Raw genomic sequence first — 19,002 nt, 5'->3', positions numbered from 1 at the left:
GTGCAATTACACCCCTTTGCTCCTTTTTTAGAAGATTTGTCATACCATTAGAGCTGATTATCTTTCCTGGTTTCCCTGCAATACTCCTTAATTCAAATTCCTTTCCTTCCACAGAAAATTTGATGAAAAGTTCTTCAAAATTAAAAGATGTTGTACCCAAGGATTGTAGCCATTAGACTCCTAGTACAACATCAGCACCTCCCATTGGAATGGAAAGCATTGGGCTAGTCAATACATATTCTCCCATGGATAGCTTGATATTATGGCACTTTCCAGATCAATTTATTGTTCCTCCATTTGCAATCATCACTTGACACTCTGGTGCTGGATATAGGAAGCAATTCAATTCTTTTGCTACCCTACAATGAATAAAATTGTGGGTGCTTCCTGAATCAATCAACACTATCACCTTTTTCTTCTTGATTTGTCCTTCTATCTTGATGGTTTGAGGAGTGGTAATTCCCGCCAATTCATTACAAGATATGGTCGGATTTATTTTTTCTTCATCTAGGCTTTGTTCCTGGAGCATATCCTATTCTTTTGACCTTTCTTGCTCCTTCTCTTCTTCCTCTTCACAATCTATGTAGAATAATTTCTTCTCAGCACACTTATGACCTTTAGTGTATTTGCTATCACAACTATAACAAAGCCCTTTTTCTCTTTTTTCTTCCAATTGTTGTGGTGTCAACCTTATAGGTTGTGGAAGACTAGGGGCAACTACACTTCCGTCTTTATAGTTGTGAGTGGTATGCTTCCTGGTTGCCATAATTTTTCTTTCCATTTTTCTTGCTAACCTGAATGCCTTCTCTAATGAATCAGGTTCCCAAAGTCGAACATCATGTTGGATATTATCCTTTAAAGACCCTATGAACACATCAATCCTATGCTGCTCTAGAATATCTTTTACCCTTATGTTCAATTTTTGTAACTCCTCAATGTGCTCCATTATTGAACCCTTTTGTTTGAGACTTATCAATTGGCTAAAAAAAGTGTTGCTTTTTGTATCCTCATAATGTGCTATCAATTCTTCCGTAAAAAATTCCCAAGTGATAAATTGTTTACGAGAGCAAAGCCATTGATACCATACAAATTGATTTGGTTCCAAATATAAAGTTGCCATACGTACCTTTTGTGTGTTTTGCACATTATTGAGATCGAAGAACTGCTCCATCTGTAATATCCATGTGGCGGGATCCTTGCCATCAAACTTCCTCATATCGATTTTTGGAATATGGTGGGTCTTCGATCCAACATTAGAGTCTATGGAATCATGATTAACATTTCTTTTGTTCACATCATGAGTTTCCTTTACAACCTTTTCACCATTAGTAAGTATTTCTTGTAGAAAATTTGTCAAATCTGTCTTCAAATCTGTCATGTCTGTCTTCAAATCTGTCCTCAAATCTGTCTTCAGATCATCCATCTTAGCTTCCATGCCCTTTATCTTAGATTCCACGCCATTTATCTTAGCATCTGTTAACTTTTGTGATCGTGACATTTGTTGCACTTGTTCTTGTAGTTTTGATATATCATGTAGCATTTCTTCCTCTTCTTCATGAGTCATGCTAGAGCTTTCAGGTTCCTTACTAGGTGTTTGCATTTTCTTTCCTCGGGGTATCAGTTACCGATAATAATGCTTTACTATGCCCTTTGAATTCCTTCAAACCAAGCTTATGCAAAAATAAAAAATAAAAACTACACACCTTTTTTTACTTTGTAGAAGCCTGATATTGAATCTGATGTATCTCTGTAATTTCGAATCATCCAGTTCTGAAATTGTGACCTGTAGTAGCCTTCTATGTCCTCTTTCCAATTCCACTAGTCTGATCCAAATTGGATTCTCCAAGAAAGAGTTATGCACAATATCCCGCAGTGACCTGATTATAGACTAGTTCAGTAGAGCGAACTTGTATGAAGTGCCACGTGTCACTGTTTCAACCTTTGACTCTGAAAAATATATAAAAGAAAACTACAGTCTGTTCTATTTCTGTACATTCTTACGAAATTTCAATCCGATTCTCAGAAAGAAAGTTATGACGATTTTCCCCAGGTCACCTGTTTTGAGTGTAATTCAGGAGTCTGCAAAAAGACCAACTTCCTGAGATTATATCTCCGAAAATATAGTGCGAAAAGCCCTGAAATTTGGACCCACGATTCAGCACGATTTCTTCTCAAATGGGTTTTTTTTGCGACTTCTGAAACGTCACAGAAAAAGAGTTATAGTGAAAATTCTATGATGACCTGTTTGGAGCAGCGAAACCCTAGAATCTAAAGCTCTGATAACAAATGTTATGAAACCAGCTCAAGAAAAGATAGAAAAGATAGATCAACGCCTTAGAATTCAGCCTCTTCGAGGGGGAAACCTCCTTTACATTACATAAATGAACAATTCTTTGATGATTCAAATGACAAAACCTCCTTTCTATATATAGGAGTCTATGGAGTCACAATATAATCCAGCCGACCTAACAATAATAATATAAAGCCACAAAAATAACAATAGAGGGATTCTATGGGCACATTAATAACAATATGGGGGAAATGTGGGCACAACAATATAAATAAAGGGTATAACTACAATAGTAATGGGGTAATTACTAGTATTATAGGGACCCAACAGCAGGAAGCCTACTTCTTCATGGATGGGTTTTTGAGGTACCATCATATCAAGATCGCGCCAGAGGATCAGAGTAAAATCACCTTCGCAACTGAAAGGGGTTGTTTTCAATATACATTGATGCCTTTTGGGATGAAGAATGTGCCTGCAATATTTTCGCAAGTAGTAATTTCAACCTTCAAGGAATTTATCCAAAAAATTTTGGAGGTCTACTTTGATGACTGGACAATGTTTGGATTGGTAAAGAGCCATGTTGCTAGTCTGCTCCTCATGCTAGATACCTTTCAAAAACATTATATAGCCCTTAACTTGAAGAAGTTCATATTCTGTGAACCTTATGGGATACTCTTCGGCCATGTAGTTTGCAAGAAGGGATAGACGGTAGACCCTGCCAAGATTGCAGTAATAGATAATTTGGAGGCTCTAAAGAACGTTAAGAAGTTGTGCACCACACTGGGCCATAGCAGGTATTATAGGAAGTTCCTCAAAGTGTATGCACAAATAACTGTGCCAATGGAAAAAATGTTGAAAAAAGATGCAACCTTTTGCTGAGATGAGGTTGGCCAGAAGAGTCTGGATGTCTTAAAGGAGAAAATGATCACCACACCCATTTTAGTATTCCCTAATTGGAAGAAGGAGTTCCATGTTCATGTATATGCGTCATGTATTTTTCTAGGTGTTGTGTTGACACAACCAGGTGAAATAGATATTGACCACCTAATAGTATTTGCGAGTCGGAAGTTATCAAAGGCAAAAAAGAACTACTTAACCACAGATCGCGAAGGGCTAGCGATGGTGTATGTGCTACAAAAATTCTGGCACTATCTATTAGGAGCACACTTTAAAATGTATACAAACCATTCTGCTCTAAAATACTTGGTCAACAACCATATGTTGGGGGGGGGGATTTGTAGGTGGTTGTTTCTATTCCAGGAATATGATTTTGAGGTAATTTTGAAGTTAGGGCACCTGAATGTTGGTCCCAATCACCTCTTGTGGATTGAGACTTGTGATCAGCCTACAATTTTGGAGGAAGGTTTGCCTGATGTGCATCTCTTTTCTGTTCACATCGGAGATGATCACTTCACAGATATAATTCAATTTTTGTCTACGGGTACAACCCCCGAAGTATATTTGACGCAATAGAAGAAAGAAGTTGTGGTCTGGGGCATTGATTCTTCTGTGATATCTGGACGCTTATACAAAATGGACTCTAATGAAATATTGTGCAAATATGTCCCAGAGTATGAGTGGCCCAACATTTTGGCAAAACCACATGTAGGAGTAGCGAGAGGACATTATGCAAGGACAGAAACTACACACAAAATCCTACGCGCTAGATTTTGTTGGCCTATTATGTATAAGGATTCTAAGACGTATTGCAAGGCATGAAATATTTGTTAGAGGATGGGGAGACCATCATGAAGGGATGAATTTCCATTGAATCTGCAAGTGATGTTGTAGCTGTTTGATAAGTGGGCGATAGACTTTGTTAGTCTAATATAGCCACCAGAGAAAAAGACAAGGGCTAGATACATTATTACAATGACTCAATACTTGACCAAGTGGGTAGTGGCACAACCGGTAAAGGATTGTAGTGCATCTACAACAATGAAGTTCATTTTTTAGTATAACTTGTCTCGATCTGGCTGCCTTAAGATTTTAATGAGTGATAGGGGAACAACACTTCCATGCTTTGGACTTGGCACTGCGCACTATTCCTGTGTGACATAGGTAAGTTCCCTCTGTGGCAGAGGTAACCAGTCTAGCCCTAGAGTGGGTCTAGTCACTACACAGACAATACCAGAGAAAATTTCCTTAGAAATTTGGTGTTATGAAGACCTACCTTCAATTCGACGTTCGATGAAATCCTTGTCGTGTTGCTCTAGCTCTTTTTTCTTCTAGTCATTCATACCTGAAAAAAAAATGTAGACAAACACCACAAACACAAATAGAAAACGACCAAACAATGTATTGAAGAATCAAGGAAACTCAAGCTATCGACATACAATTTTAACGCACGATATAGGAAGCAAGCTATTGGTTTGTATTAATATAAATCAAACTAAAAATTAAAACCAAGCCTTGACGTCGTAAGCCTCCTTGAAGGGTCCTATCGGTATGTCTTCGTAAGCATTTACTTGTGAACCATATCCCAAGGTAACATATTACTCTCTCTTTTGTCCAAAAGGGTTGATACTAGAAATCTCTCAAGCCAACTCTACTCAAACATCTCTCAAATCAAAATACAAATGAGGCTACTTCCACACTCCAACAACACTCTCTACCTCTACTCCTCTCTTAGAAACTTAAAACTATCAAATTACATCTAGCTATCATCCAGTTACATCCAAGCTAGCTGATGTTATTCATGGAGGAGATATTTATAGGAGGGAGAGGTCCCATGAGATAAGGAAGGAAGAGCTTATCTCTTGGGGAGGTTACAAAAAAGGTGGAACAACAATCCCAAAGGAGAAAAGTGAGCTCAACTGACTCAACAACTATCCCTAGGACTGCCCATGAAGCAATTTCATCTCAAAGTTTCGATGAGTTGTTAAAAAACTTGCCAAATCTCGCTCATCACGGGTGCAACATAGGGATAGAGCGAATACGTCGCTAGGGCTAGTGTTAACATGTCTATCTTCACGAGGGGATAACTTCTGACTCATGACGACCCATAAACTTAGTTAAAAAGGGTCTTATTTAGGGATAATGAAATGATACACTCTTCGTAAAATTGCAAGGAAGGTAATGACACATAATTGGCAACATGACACAGAGCAAATGTCAATAACATCGACCGATAGTATCTGGGATCTGGGAATGTAGAGTCAGTGAAAAATTATTGTGTAACAGATGCCCCCTAAAGCATGAAGGCCAAGAGAGTGGGAGTGGTGAAATTCTTTACGAATCCATAACCGAAACAAAGCTTCCTCGTAAAGAACCTGCAGACGCAAGTACAACTGATATCTCTGATACATGAGTACATAGTGAAAGGAAATACATGTGCATAAGGCATGGGCACAGCCATCTAGAAGATAAAAATAAATGGTATGTGGTATGAATGCAGCCATCCAATTAGAAAGACCATAAAAATGACTTAGGTATGGTCGCAATCATCCAATCAAAGGAGTCATCTATAAATCAATCCATGCAACCAATACTTGTGTATTCTGAGCCCAGGGTCTTGAATTCCAACCTGACCACTATATAATTTCTAATATGTGAATAGATGTGTTGAATTCGAGCACACTAGAAAATCACTTGATTATCGACCAATAAAGTGAACCATTAAGGGGCGCGAGAGAGACCACCAGTAATGTCAATGGGTTCGAGGGCACTACTAGTACAATCCACAATGTGTGAAAAAATGATTTGGAGTCAAACACTTGTGAAATCACTTGATCGAAGACCAATGATGCAAGATTATCGTCGAATGCAAAGAACTTCCATTGAGGCATGCAAGCTCGAAGGTACCAGAAAGGAGTCTCTAGGTCAACTTCCCGGATAATGAGATGAAGTCGACAGGAAGCAACCAGTTGAAGGAGGACCATAATGTTTCCCACTTCATCGACATGAGACAAAGGAACAAGATTATTGTGAATGAGATAGACAATTTGAGGAAGGTGTGTAAGGCTACAAACTGTAGAAGGATTAAGCTCTTGGACATCCAGAATTTGGAAACATTTTGGTACCAAGGGATCAAAGGTCATGACGATGCAGCAACGATTAGATGGAATGATGCAAAATGAATAACCCAAAACCCAGAAGGCCAATGATAAAATATGAATATCCCAACCCGACACGAAGCAGAAATAGTGTCAATGTCCAAGAGCGACAAGCTACCGTAATAACAAATATGATCAATAGAATGTTTCCAAATTTTCCCCCACCATTGCTGGTGAGTACCCTAATTATTTTTGAAACACAATCTTGAAAGGGATAGCATATGCTTGTAATGTAAGTTCGTTCTTCAGACGAATTCGACCTAGTGATTCTTAACAAGCCCTAGGAAGGAGAAGCTCGATCTCGTCATGATGGCAAGTCCAATGTCGTCAGGGTTTAACAAGCCTCGCTCATACTATCTATTGTGTTCATAGAGTTGCAAGAGGAAAATCAATTCTCCTCACTCGTGCTGCAACTACCAGAAATAACGAAGTATGCTTCGTTGTGGGCAACTAAGGATGTCGATCACATCAAGGACAACAATATCTTATAGATCTTGATGGAGTTGAACATTCGCATGGCCATCAATTTCAAACCGCAGTTGTTGCCTATTGTGTTTCCCAACCTGGAGGGCTACATAGAGTTCAAGGTAGATTTTCAGGATGTGTCAATCATGGCATGAAAGGACCATACATACATGGTATGACTTGCCTTACTTGGCAACAGATGATGCCATTGATGAAATACATGATCGTTGGCCGACAGAGTGGTGCACTACATTAAACTTGGTGGTGGGGGCGATCAGGTCCACTAGGCAGCACAAGAAAGAGGAGGCCAAGCTCAAGATGGCACAGTTGGCTGAGAAGAGGGAGAAGGAGGCCATTATCAAGGCCCAGGCGAAGCACGATGATGCTCAACAGACAGAGAAGAAAACAAGTAGAACAGAGAGGGGCTCTAACAAAGGCGCAAGGTCGCCTTCACCCGTGATAGAGGAAGAGACAGACGAGCAAACAGGGCAGCATAGCACAGACCCACAAATGACATTTTCACACATCAAGCGTCCATGGGAACAAGATAAATGAGGGTCGAGGAAGAAATCCAAGGCAATTAAGATATTGTTGGACCCAATCACCCTAATAGAGGGTGATTTGCACGACATTGGAGACATGATGTGAGATGTCACCATGGAGGCCCTATAGTAGTTTGAGCAACAACAACAACTAATATTGGGGGCCATCTAGACAGGTTTGTAGGAGTTGTAGACCAACAGTGTCACAGGTTGGCTCAGTGTCCACCAACCTCACTATTGGCACTTCAAAAGCTGCCGAGATGTTGCTTGCGAAGGTCTCCAACACGATAGTGCTACCCGATGGAGCCCTGACCATGATGAATGAAGCTAACAAGCCCACTATCAGTTCCCTCAAGGGAGTGGGATTGAATCTGGAGCAGTCAGTCTCATATTTGAGCCAATTTGAGGTGCCTCCAAGGAAGTTTTCACTTGAGATTTTTATTTTTTTCTCTTATTTTTCAATTTTTTTCTTACCCTACCCTACGTGAGAAACAAAATAACCTTCCAATATAAGAATACTTCCAATGGAGCCATGTGCTCATTAATATGATAGAAAAAATTATGTGTAGGCTTGAAATTGATGCTTTAACATGTACCTGAATTTGAGTGATCAAATGCTTTGACTTTGATGATATTGATCACTATTGAAAAAGAGAGTATTGCTGCAACTTAGTGACTATCTAGAACCATATTTCAATATAGTTGCGATGCCCCTGGTCTTTTTTCTTATCTGGATCATTCTTTATGTCTTCTTCTACCATGACCTTCAAATCTTCCTCTTTTTGCTAATTGTTCTCTTGAATACATGGAGGATTTGATGGTAACCATGAGGGATCTTTCTTAATCTCTAATTTTGATATTTGTTGTTCATCAATTGTAGCCCATGGTCCTTTGATCTTCTCTTTCGAATCTTCTTCTTGTGGATGTAGTCCTTCAATGATATTAAAAGAATCTCTTTTTTGCCATAATCCTTCTGAGCTATGGTGAATACCATTGATCTCAAGAGGAGATGTTTGGAAGTGTTGTACCTCAACATTGTAAGTGGGTTGAGGTACTTCAATGTGTGGTTTTGGAAATGGTGGTAGAGGTAGTTGAGTGGGAGTGTATGTTTGAGATGGATGTGTATGGGGTTGTGGTGGTGGTGGAGGTGAATGGTAAAGATAACATGGAATTTGGCATGGAGGATATTGAGGAAGATACTGAGGATATTGGGGATGGATCCCATAAGTTACTTACCATCCTTGTTGCCAAGATTGGCTTTGGGGTTGATATGGCCAATATTGCCAAGGAAAGATTTTATTCCAATTACTTTGAGGTGGATGTGCATAAGCTTGAATTGTGAATTAAGTTCTTGCATCATATGAGAGTAAATAGGTTTCCATGGTCCTCTTGGTAAACTTCCTTCAACCTTGGTAATGATGGACAATGTTTAACATCCTATGATTTTGCAACACAAATATCAACATTTTCTTTTCCTTCATCATGCATTCTTAACCTTTCTACTTTTTTGTTACATTTCTAAGAATTTTCGTTTTTAAAATCATCAGACAAATGTCCAAGTTTAGCTTGGCTTACCAATCTTGATGTTGATTTACCTCTTTTTTTCCTCTTGATATGTGTTTGCATGTTTCACAAATTTCATCAAATGATAATTGGTATACATCACCTCTACTCATGATATTAAGAAGATCAATCCACTCATCCCTAATTGTTCTAAGTGAGATGGTTTTTAGTGTGTCGGATCCTGAATCATGTAGTTTTCCCCTCTTAACATTATACATGAACCTCTCTATTAGATCCTCTAGACTCTAATATTCTCTTTGCTTCATTCTAAATATTTCTCCTTTAAGACCATGATCCTTATATTTTTCGAGAAATATCTTTTGTATATCATTCCATGATCTTATTGAACTAGTCCCTAAACTCATGAACCATTTAAGAGCTATGTCCTTCAATGTTGCCGAAAACAATCTCATTTTTTAAGTTTAGTAAGTAACCATAAGATCTAAAAACAATTCCAAATTCAAAGAGAAAGGTTTCCAGATCCTTTAACCTTAGACCATGAAATTATGGAATAAAAGATGGAGGGATTTTCTTCATTATGCACACTACCATCAATATCTTGAATGGGAAATCCGAGAGGTTCTTCCTCATTCTCATCATCTCCATCCATTTCTTCTACATTCTTTTCCATAGTTTTCTCCTTCTACCTCCAAAAGTGGATGGTGATATTGATCTTACTGCACCATGTGATCAAATGGGGGGGTGGGTTGGTGTGGGAATTTTTTTTGTTTTTATGATTGAATGAAAACATTAATGCAAGGCACTTTTCTATTTTTGAAATGAAATATGCCTAATGCAATTATGTTTTGTTTTTGCAAAAAGTAAAAAGAAATGAATCAACTATAGAAGAAAACAATGCATACTTTGACACCTCCCGAACAACGGTGCCAAAAATTGATGAGCCTCAGTATTACAACAAGAATGGTGCAACTCCCAATCCTATCGACTTTAAATTATCAACCCGGGGTTCACACAAACTTAAGAGGTATCAACACTATATGTGCAGCATACAATGTGTCCTTCCTCTGCTATCATGATGTAATGGAGTGCATGCACTGAAGCCAAATCCTAAACTAATTGAAAAAAATGAAATGTTTGAAATGGAACCTTAACTTATTGGAAGAAATAAAGTTCAAGGAAAGAGACTGAAATCAAATGCTAAAACACAACATTTTATAACTAACTGCTAAGATTTTTTTCTTCAAAAGAATGATAAGTTAACATGTGTGCCATCATATTGTCCTAAGCATGTAGAGTAGATTCAAACCATCAAACCTTCTACTATTGTGCATGTAAATGAATAAAATAAATCTATTTTTCTTTTTTCCTTTTTTCATGTAAGAGTGTGAAAGTTAATCTCTTTTGGTGATGTGGCAGGTGTCTTGGAGATGATGGTGGATGGTTGGAAGGCTTGGGAGACCCTTAGGTGATCTTGTGTGGCTTCCTAAATTTTTTGCATCAATTTGGCCTGAAAACAGGCCACTGCAGGGAAACCTATAGGATGTACTAAAAACCTACATGATTCTCTGTATTTCTATAAGATACAATAGAGAGAAAAACGATGGGTGTTGGAGGTGAAAAAAGGCTTAGGGAAGGTTTTTTGTGAATGGAATGGATTCATAAAATGCCTAGGATCACTCATAACTCAAAATCAATGTTGGGAGATGGATGGATTTGCTCAAAAAGCTTGATGAAGTTTCCTTGTGAAATGATGAAATTGGTGAGGGATAATGACCAGGAAAATCAAATCAAAATTGTATGGGACAAATTTTGTTATTAACTAGGATATCTTAGTTTCCTATTCCAAGTGGAATCACTCAAAAATACCTATGGTAACCCATGAAAATAAAATAAAATACATTACTAGTCGAAAATCTAGAAATTCGAGAACTAGTGAGATAGTAAATATAAAAATTGCCTAACAAAATCAAGTGAAAATGCAATGGGGTGATTTTTGTTATGAACTAGAACTTTTTTGTGATCTAATGTAAGTGGAACCAACTCGATTGAAGCTCATTAGCATGCTATAAAAAATATCAGAAATTTATTGTTCTTTGTGAAAAAGGAGTTCCAGAAATCTAGATTTTGGAATAAGAAGATTAATCCTAGAAAATCAATGATTAATATGAACTCCCAAAGCTTTCCCAAGCATGAAATAATGCTTGTGATCCTGCAAAATAACTTACATCAACCATTTAACTCAATCTTGCAACAAGAAATTATTAATACTAAATGCAGAAATAGAATGAAAAAAAAACAAGATATGCATGTGAATAAGAAGTGAAAAGAAGGAAAGAAAATGATACAAAAGGGCTCTGAGGCTCGTAGGATGGCCAAGCCCAAGGAAAATTAGAGACCTATGGAGGAGAACAAGATTTAGAAGCTGAACATGACACCATGCATTATTTTCATTAATAGAATTACATCCCTACAAGAAAATAAAATGGAGCTGCAAAAATACAAGCTCTCTCCACAATAAATCTAATGAAAATCTATCTTTAGAGGAAAATTTGACTTGGTACTTATACAAAATGATTAGGAATCATTCCCCATCAATGGAGGAATTTTTCGCCACCAAAATCCCTTGATTAGTGGATCTGGTCCCTTCATTAGTGGAAAACATTCCTAGATTTTCTCGATTTTCTCAATTGTTGGAGTGAATCCACAATCTCTGCCATAATTCCATAATATCTTGTTGACTTATTATTTATTATTGATCTTCCTATAGTAGGGAACAAGTCCCTAAATTATCTTCTCCTCCAAATCATCATAATTTGCCTAATATTCTCATAATATTCCACAAAAATAAATAATAGTAGGCACAAATATCCAATTATTCATAAACCTTCCTAATGAATATATTAAAGTTAAAAATAAATTATCTAATGTAAAAAGAGAGGTTCAATGTGCTGAAGGATGGTCCAAGATTTAATTTATGTTTTAATTTAGAGGAACGAGCCTTAATTTATGTCTAATTTAGAGGCCCATCAGGGGTTATGATAAGAATTATGGGAAAAGGCAATGGAGATTGAAAGTTACCTATTCAACTTATCAACTTAAAAAGGGTTGGAGGATAATACTCCACAAGAGGTATGGACTGGTAAGAAACCCCCTCTTTCACATTTGTGGGTATTTGGATATGATGCATATGCATATGTACATACATCTTTATTGGTTATGAGGATGGCTTAAAAGGTTATAAGATTTGGAACCTAGAAACAAGGAAGGTTGTGTACAACAGAGATGTGGTGTTTAGAGAGGTGAAAGATGTTATTAAACATGAATTCATACTAAAGGATCCTGAGAATATAGAGTTTTAGATAAATGAGGAAGAATCAAACTCTACAGTTGAAGAGGAATTGGAATATGAAGAGCCACAAACACTAGCTGTGAGAAGATCAGTTCAAGAAAAAAGGCAGCTAGAAAGTTATAGTCCATCTGCTTTCTATTCAAAATTTTCATTATCTAATATTGATGATGATCCTAGAACTATGAGGGAAGCATTAGATTCAAGGGATGGAAAACTATGGAAAGAGGACATACTTGATGAAATGACATATTTGCATAAAGATGAAGCTTGGGACCTGGTGAAGTTGTTGGCTGGAAGGAAACCGTTGCCACCAAATGGGTGTTCAAGAAGGAGATAAATACAAAGCTCGGTTGGTAGTGAAAGGTTATTCCCAGCTGTCGGGAATTAATTTTGGTGATATTTTTTCTCCTGTTGTCAAGGTATATTCTATTAGATTACTTTTATCTGTTGCTACTGCTTTTGATTTTGAGGTAGAACAGATGGATGTTAAGACAACATTTCTTCATAGGGATTTAGAAGAAGAAATTTACATGAAGAAACTTGAAGGCTTTATGGTGAAGGGTAATAAAGAAGTAGACACAAGTTAAAAAAGTCTCTGTATGGGTTAAAACAATCACCAAGGATATGGTATCAGAAACTTGATACATTTATATGGGGACTTGGCTTCACCACAAGAAAAGAAGATCACAGAGTGTATTTTAAATCAATTGGTGATTGTGTTATTTATTGTGTTTTGTATGTGGATGATACATTGTTGTTTGGAAATGAAAAAGAAATTATCTAGGATTTGAAGACCCAATTGTCATCCAAATTCGACATGAAATATCTTGGTGCTGCAAATTATATTTTGGCCATGGAAATTAAATAATATGAGGAAAAGAGTAAGATTTAGCTAAACCAAAGGAATTATGTCGATAAAATATTGTAGAAGTTTAATATGCAGGATAGTAAACTTGTGAATGTTGCTATTCTTGTAGGTATAAATTTATCTGTAGAATAGTGTCCCAACACACAAGAAGAGGAAGACAACATGTTCCATGTTCCATATGCAAGGGAAGGTGTAGCCTGATGTATGCAATGGTCTATGCTAGACCATACATTGCACATGGAGTGGGAGTGTTGAGAAGGTTTATGGCACTAGCGATTATGGTTTATGCTACCAAGGAAGATGAGGACTGGACAAATTTTTGGACATTTGTGGTTTTATTGATGCAGACTGAGCTGGAGATCTGGGTTAGAGAATATCTACAATTGGGTATAATTTTAACCTATTTGGAGGTGAAGTTAGTTGGATGAGTAAGAGAGAGTCTATAGTGTTCCTTTACACTAGAGAGGTAGAATACATGTCAGCCACTCATGCAAGCAAGGAAGCAGTTTGGTTGCAAATATTGTGCTCAAGTATTGGGTTAGTATGGTGAGCTATAAGGATAGACTGTGACAACTAAAGTGCAATTTTTTGGCAAAGAGCCCAACTTATCATAAAAAAAAAACAAATTGATGTTTAGTATCACTTTGTGAGGGATATGTTTGAGGACAAAATGGTGTTGCTGGTAAAGTTGGACACTTTGAATAATATTGCAGATGCAGTGAAAAATTCTATGAGCACTGAGAAGGTCTCTTGGGGTATATAAATAATTAGCTTTGTAGGGCTGGATCATTAACTAAGGTTTCTTGTGGCCCCTTGTGGGAAGAAAAAAATAAGTGGGAGAATGTTGGGTTGTGTTATGTTCTTTCCACGACTATCCCATGCATGGGCGGGCAACATCCCCCTCTATACGTTGCGTCGAGCACAACAGGGGGGAAGTAGGCCCCTTGCAAAGGGCCAAGGGCCCTTGGGAATTTTTTTTTTTGGACCCTATATTAGGTGGGCAGACATGGATTTCGCACATCGTTTTGGGCATGATGATTTTCTCTATATGTTATTTTGTAGATATGATCAAGGGAACTATGGTTATGTTCTAATCTAGGGTTAATAGATTGGGGTTTATGGATGCTTCACCATGTATATATATGTATTGTAACATTGAAAGGAATATAATTAAAAATCAATATCGTAGTCCCGATTTTGGGATCTAGGGGAAACTCTTTGTGTGTATATATTTTATGTTTTATGCTGTCGCTATTGTTTATTTTCTGTTTTTAGATTTCGTAAGCAGGTAATTATGTACATGGTTAAAACCCAGACAAATCTGCTAGAAAAAACAACAAACTAATTCACTTATCTTCATCTAAATTTTTTATATCAATAGACAACAATTGGCTTATCACTATATTGAAGGCGTTTATATGCTCTATCACTGTGTCTCTACCCTTCATCCTTAGGTTATATAAATTTTTCCATGGGAACATTTTTTTCACTGGAGACTTAGCTTGGTACAAAGTCCCTAACTTGATCCACAAATCATTTGTTGTAGCATCCCCTAATACATTCAACAATACTAAATCTAAGATACACAACCGTATTGTGCTCTTTTCCTTTTGATCCAACTTTGCCCAGTCTTTTTTGATATTGTCTTTGGTTTAGTACAAAGATCTAGTGCAATCCACTGATATTTATCCACCAGAAGATGCTTCATCTTGAGCTTCCACAACTCAAAACTTTTACCATTAAATTTCTCGATCTCTATCTTTCCACTGCTCACCATCTTCTTTCACCACAAGAATCGGTCCCACGAATCTCCCATTAAATAGGGCCTACCATAGGTTCGAGAAAGACTCCTCCACAACAAAGGCATCCACTTGAAGCCAAAACAAATATGATATCAAATGTAGGTTTTAACCCTCTATATAAATTAATTCGATACAAATTCGAAAAAACAGAAAATAAACAATGGCAAGAACATTAAACATAAAACAAATATACACAGAGATGCTCCCCTGATCCTAAAACCAACACTGTCAGATTGATTTTTTGTTATATTAATTTCAATGTTACAATACATATATATACATGCCTAAGAATTCATAAACCCCAATCCATTAACCCTAGATTAGAACATAACCATAGTTCCTTGACCAGATCTACAAAATACCATGGGGCAGAAAATCATCATGCCAAAAACCATGTGCAAACCCGCTGCACAAAACCATAGATAGGTCCACCCACCTAATATAGGGTCTAAGTTTGTTTTCCGAGGGAGCTTACCCAAACCCTGTGCAGTGGGACTACTGCCCCCCTTGTTGTTCCCATTACAACAAATAGGGGCCGCTATCCCCCCCCCCCGGCACATGTGACTAGTTATGGAAAGAATATAACACACACCCAGCAAAAAAAAGACAGAAAAAATGACTTTTCACTCACTCCTTTTCACAAAATTGAACCACCCAATTACAAAAAATAAGGGCCGCTATCCGCCCCCCCCCCAGCCCCGCACATGTGACTAGTCATGGAAAGAATATAGCACACACCCAACAAAAAAAAGATAGAAAAAAGGACTTTTAACTCACTCTTTTTCAAAAAATTGAACCACCATCAAAATCATTTGTCCATATCCCTAGGATTAGTATTATTTATCCATGTCCCTAAATGCAGTATGACTTTTTGAGAAGAGACTATGTGACTGCTACAAGAATGAGATCATTCATGTAGTAGCGTACACATATCCAATGAAACCATGAACAAAGGACTCTTGCAACTCTAGAATGAATATTTCGCCACCCAAAAGCATCAAGATGTCATTCCTAAGGCCTAGAGAAGTCTCACCATCCCTAAGGAGCAGCAACAAGGTCACCAATCCACTCTAGCAGTAGTAGCTCGAACATTGGAAATGGCCTACATGGAAGAGAGATTTCATCCGTCAAATACATCATCATATTGTTTTATTTAAAGAGGACATGTGTATAAGCAAGACAGTGGAATATAACACCTTTAGATAGAAGTTGGTCGATCATTGAGTTCAACGGTAGCTTGCATTCATCTAAAACAACTCCACATCAAATTTATGCCTAGGTATGACACCCCTCACCTCTTCCCTATGTGTATAATGGTAAAAAATGTGTTTAGTGAGTGACAATAGATTTTTTATGGGTTGGAGGTGGCCAGTAAACAAGGCCATCTTTGACTAATAAATGAAATTCTACTAAGCCAGTCATGAAATGTGGAAAAGTCATGGTAGGGGGAGAGATAATTATAAATAGTGGGGGATAATGGATAAAATAGGAAAATGCATGCAAATTCTAGGTCACCAAGCATGTCGAGCCAATTACTACAAAATGGAATAAAAGAAAAAGACTTGATTTCGCTTGTACTGATGCTCATTAGAAAAAAATAAATTAGATAGGCCCATAAATATATTAGAGTTCAAGGTATATGCTACTAGAGGCTACTGAGGTTGCTACATAAGAACTACAAAGTTGGTTTTTAGGTGTTATAGGACTAGACACCACTACTACAAGAATACTAGGATTGCTAGAGGAACATAAAAGAGGTGCTACAAGATTAGGCCGAGAGGTGAAAAGGAGTCCAAACCTCCGCGAATTTTCCTCCAAACCTGCATGAACATAAATAATTCATCCTAAGAAGGGTAAGCGATGTCCTCCCTCATCAATCTCCACACAATTGTGAAGTCAATTATGTCTACTCCAAGCATCTTGTAGCAAACCTTTGGAGAGGTAAATTACTTCGAAGGATTTATCCTATAATAAATGGAAGGAAAAAGAAAAGGATATCTCACTCAGGTAGGGGGCATCATTCTTCTTCATCTCTAACCAAAACAAAAATCATCAACTAACTTATCTCTACCTATTCACCCTAGATTACTCAAAGAAAAATCTTGGAAAGTTCCCTTCAGATAATAGTAGTAGAAGAAATGGGAGGAGGTTTCAATCGAAGAGAACCCATAGAAACCAATAGAATCAATAAACATCCTCCTGTGAGAGACATTTTTCTGAGATACCAGTGGATGGAGTTCTTTGAGAAAATGAAGGTGTATGATGATGACATAACACATGAGTTTTCCATAACAGGTTTAATGTTCCACATTTCCTCCTCCAATCTATAATTGAAATAAGCGAGAGAGTCAAGGAACGAAAGAACCAATATATTTCTCATTATGCTCTCTTCGGACTCATTGGGATGTATGCCTTAAGACATATTAAAATCCCTATGTTGTGGGTTGACTTTGTGGAGATGGATATGAAGGACTTCATTGAGACACAAGCCCTTACCTCAACACAACCAAAAGAAACATGAAAATCTAGTGCTCAAGGTAGGGAAAAAGAAGAAGAGAAAGAGGGATGAGCAAAGACAAAAGAAGAAGAAGAATGAGAACATAAAGTAGAATAAGAAACCTCTGAGGATCCTTCTATAACTCAAAAGACAATATAAAAGGAGAAACAAAAAAGCCTCTCATGAGGGAACATAAAACAAGAGGTGGATACTACCTTGGCCACACTTAGCATACCCGTCAAGTGCAAGAGAAGGCAACCCAAGTAGGGCCCCTTGTAATTTAAGAGGATAAATAGCACCAATGTCAATTAAGGGAAACCTCAAGCTACTTCAACAGTGCCAATAATGATTGGTGGTTCAGCCAACCAAAAAGGAGAATTGGGACCTAGTGAAGGGAAAATTGAGGAGGTCACCTCCCCTAAATCTAAGGGTAAACAACCTTTACTACCCATAGGGAGGCCCAACACTGGATAATTCACATCTAAGAAGCTCAAAGAAAATCTACCTAGCCACATGAGGAAACATAGGAGCTACAGGAGAAAACATGAAAGCCAAAGGAAGAAACAAAGATGTTAAAGAAGAAAATAGGGGAGATGTAGGAAAAGATAGGTCTACCACAAGAAGGAACATATATGATACATGATCAAGATAATCTTCTACAATAAAGGGAAGCCACATCAAAAGTGGAAGGAGTAGGTACCCAAGGACTCTGGGAGACTGAAACACAACCTAACCTTGGATCCTTTTATAAATTTGTTGAGGCAAGTAGGATTATACCCAAGAAATTAATATTCCTCCTCTTATTAAAATTGGAAGAAGAGATTGCGAGAACCCACAGATGGATGTAGATTGAAAAATCAAAGAGGATAGACGATGTGGGTATTATGGATGAGAAACTGGAACAAATGGGTAGAGAAATGGATGACCTAATATTAAGAGAGTCAAGCATGAGAGAAAATTTGTAATTTGAATATCAGAGACTAAAAGAGAAACTATAGGATAGAGAAGCACAAATCTCCACCATGGAAAGTTTTTCCATGGAAGCCATCTAATGCAGGAAACCATGTGATTCCTTTTCCATATTCCTTAAGAATCAGTGGTTACAATTCCAGATAAAAACATTGGCACAATATGGCTCTCTACAATTCCAAGATTATAGGAAGTTCATTGAATTGTTCTAGAAGATAAGTATTGAAGATAGAGCCAAATTGGCTCAGTTATATATGCACAATATGATCCTCAGATACCTGAAATTTTGGGACACGAACTCAATATTGGGAGATATGGAAATGATGGCACTAAATTATTTGGTTGCCCCATGAAGAACAAGGGCTAAGGAAGTGAAGAGGGTCATGACCAAAGAGAAAAGTGAGCCCTTATACATCAAAGAAAAATTAGTGAGCTCCAAGGTTGTCATCAGTGATCACAACATCATCTCCATTGATCCCTAAATGACCCTTCAATACATGGAAATAGAAGAACAAGATATTCTTGATTTTGAGGATACCTTTAAGCTATTCGGGACTAAAATCTTACAGGCTCGCTAAAGGAGATGCATGCCATGCCTCACATTTTACAAATCAGAGAGAATCACTCTCCTTAAAGACTAA

The sequence above is a fragment of the Pinus tabuliformis genome, chromosome 5_2 (genome assembly GCF_031772625.1).
Source record: "Pinus tabuliformis cultivar Carrire ecotype Pingquan chromosome 5_2, CPIR1, whole genome shotgun sequence".
Classification (NCBI taxonomy): Eukaryota; Viridiplantae; Streptophyta; class Pinopsida; order Pinales; family Pinaceae; genus Pinus; species Pinus tabuliformis.
This window is presented reverse-complemented; position numbering follows the sequence as displayed.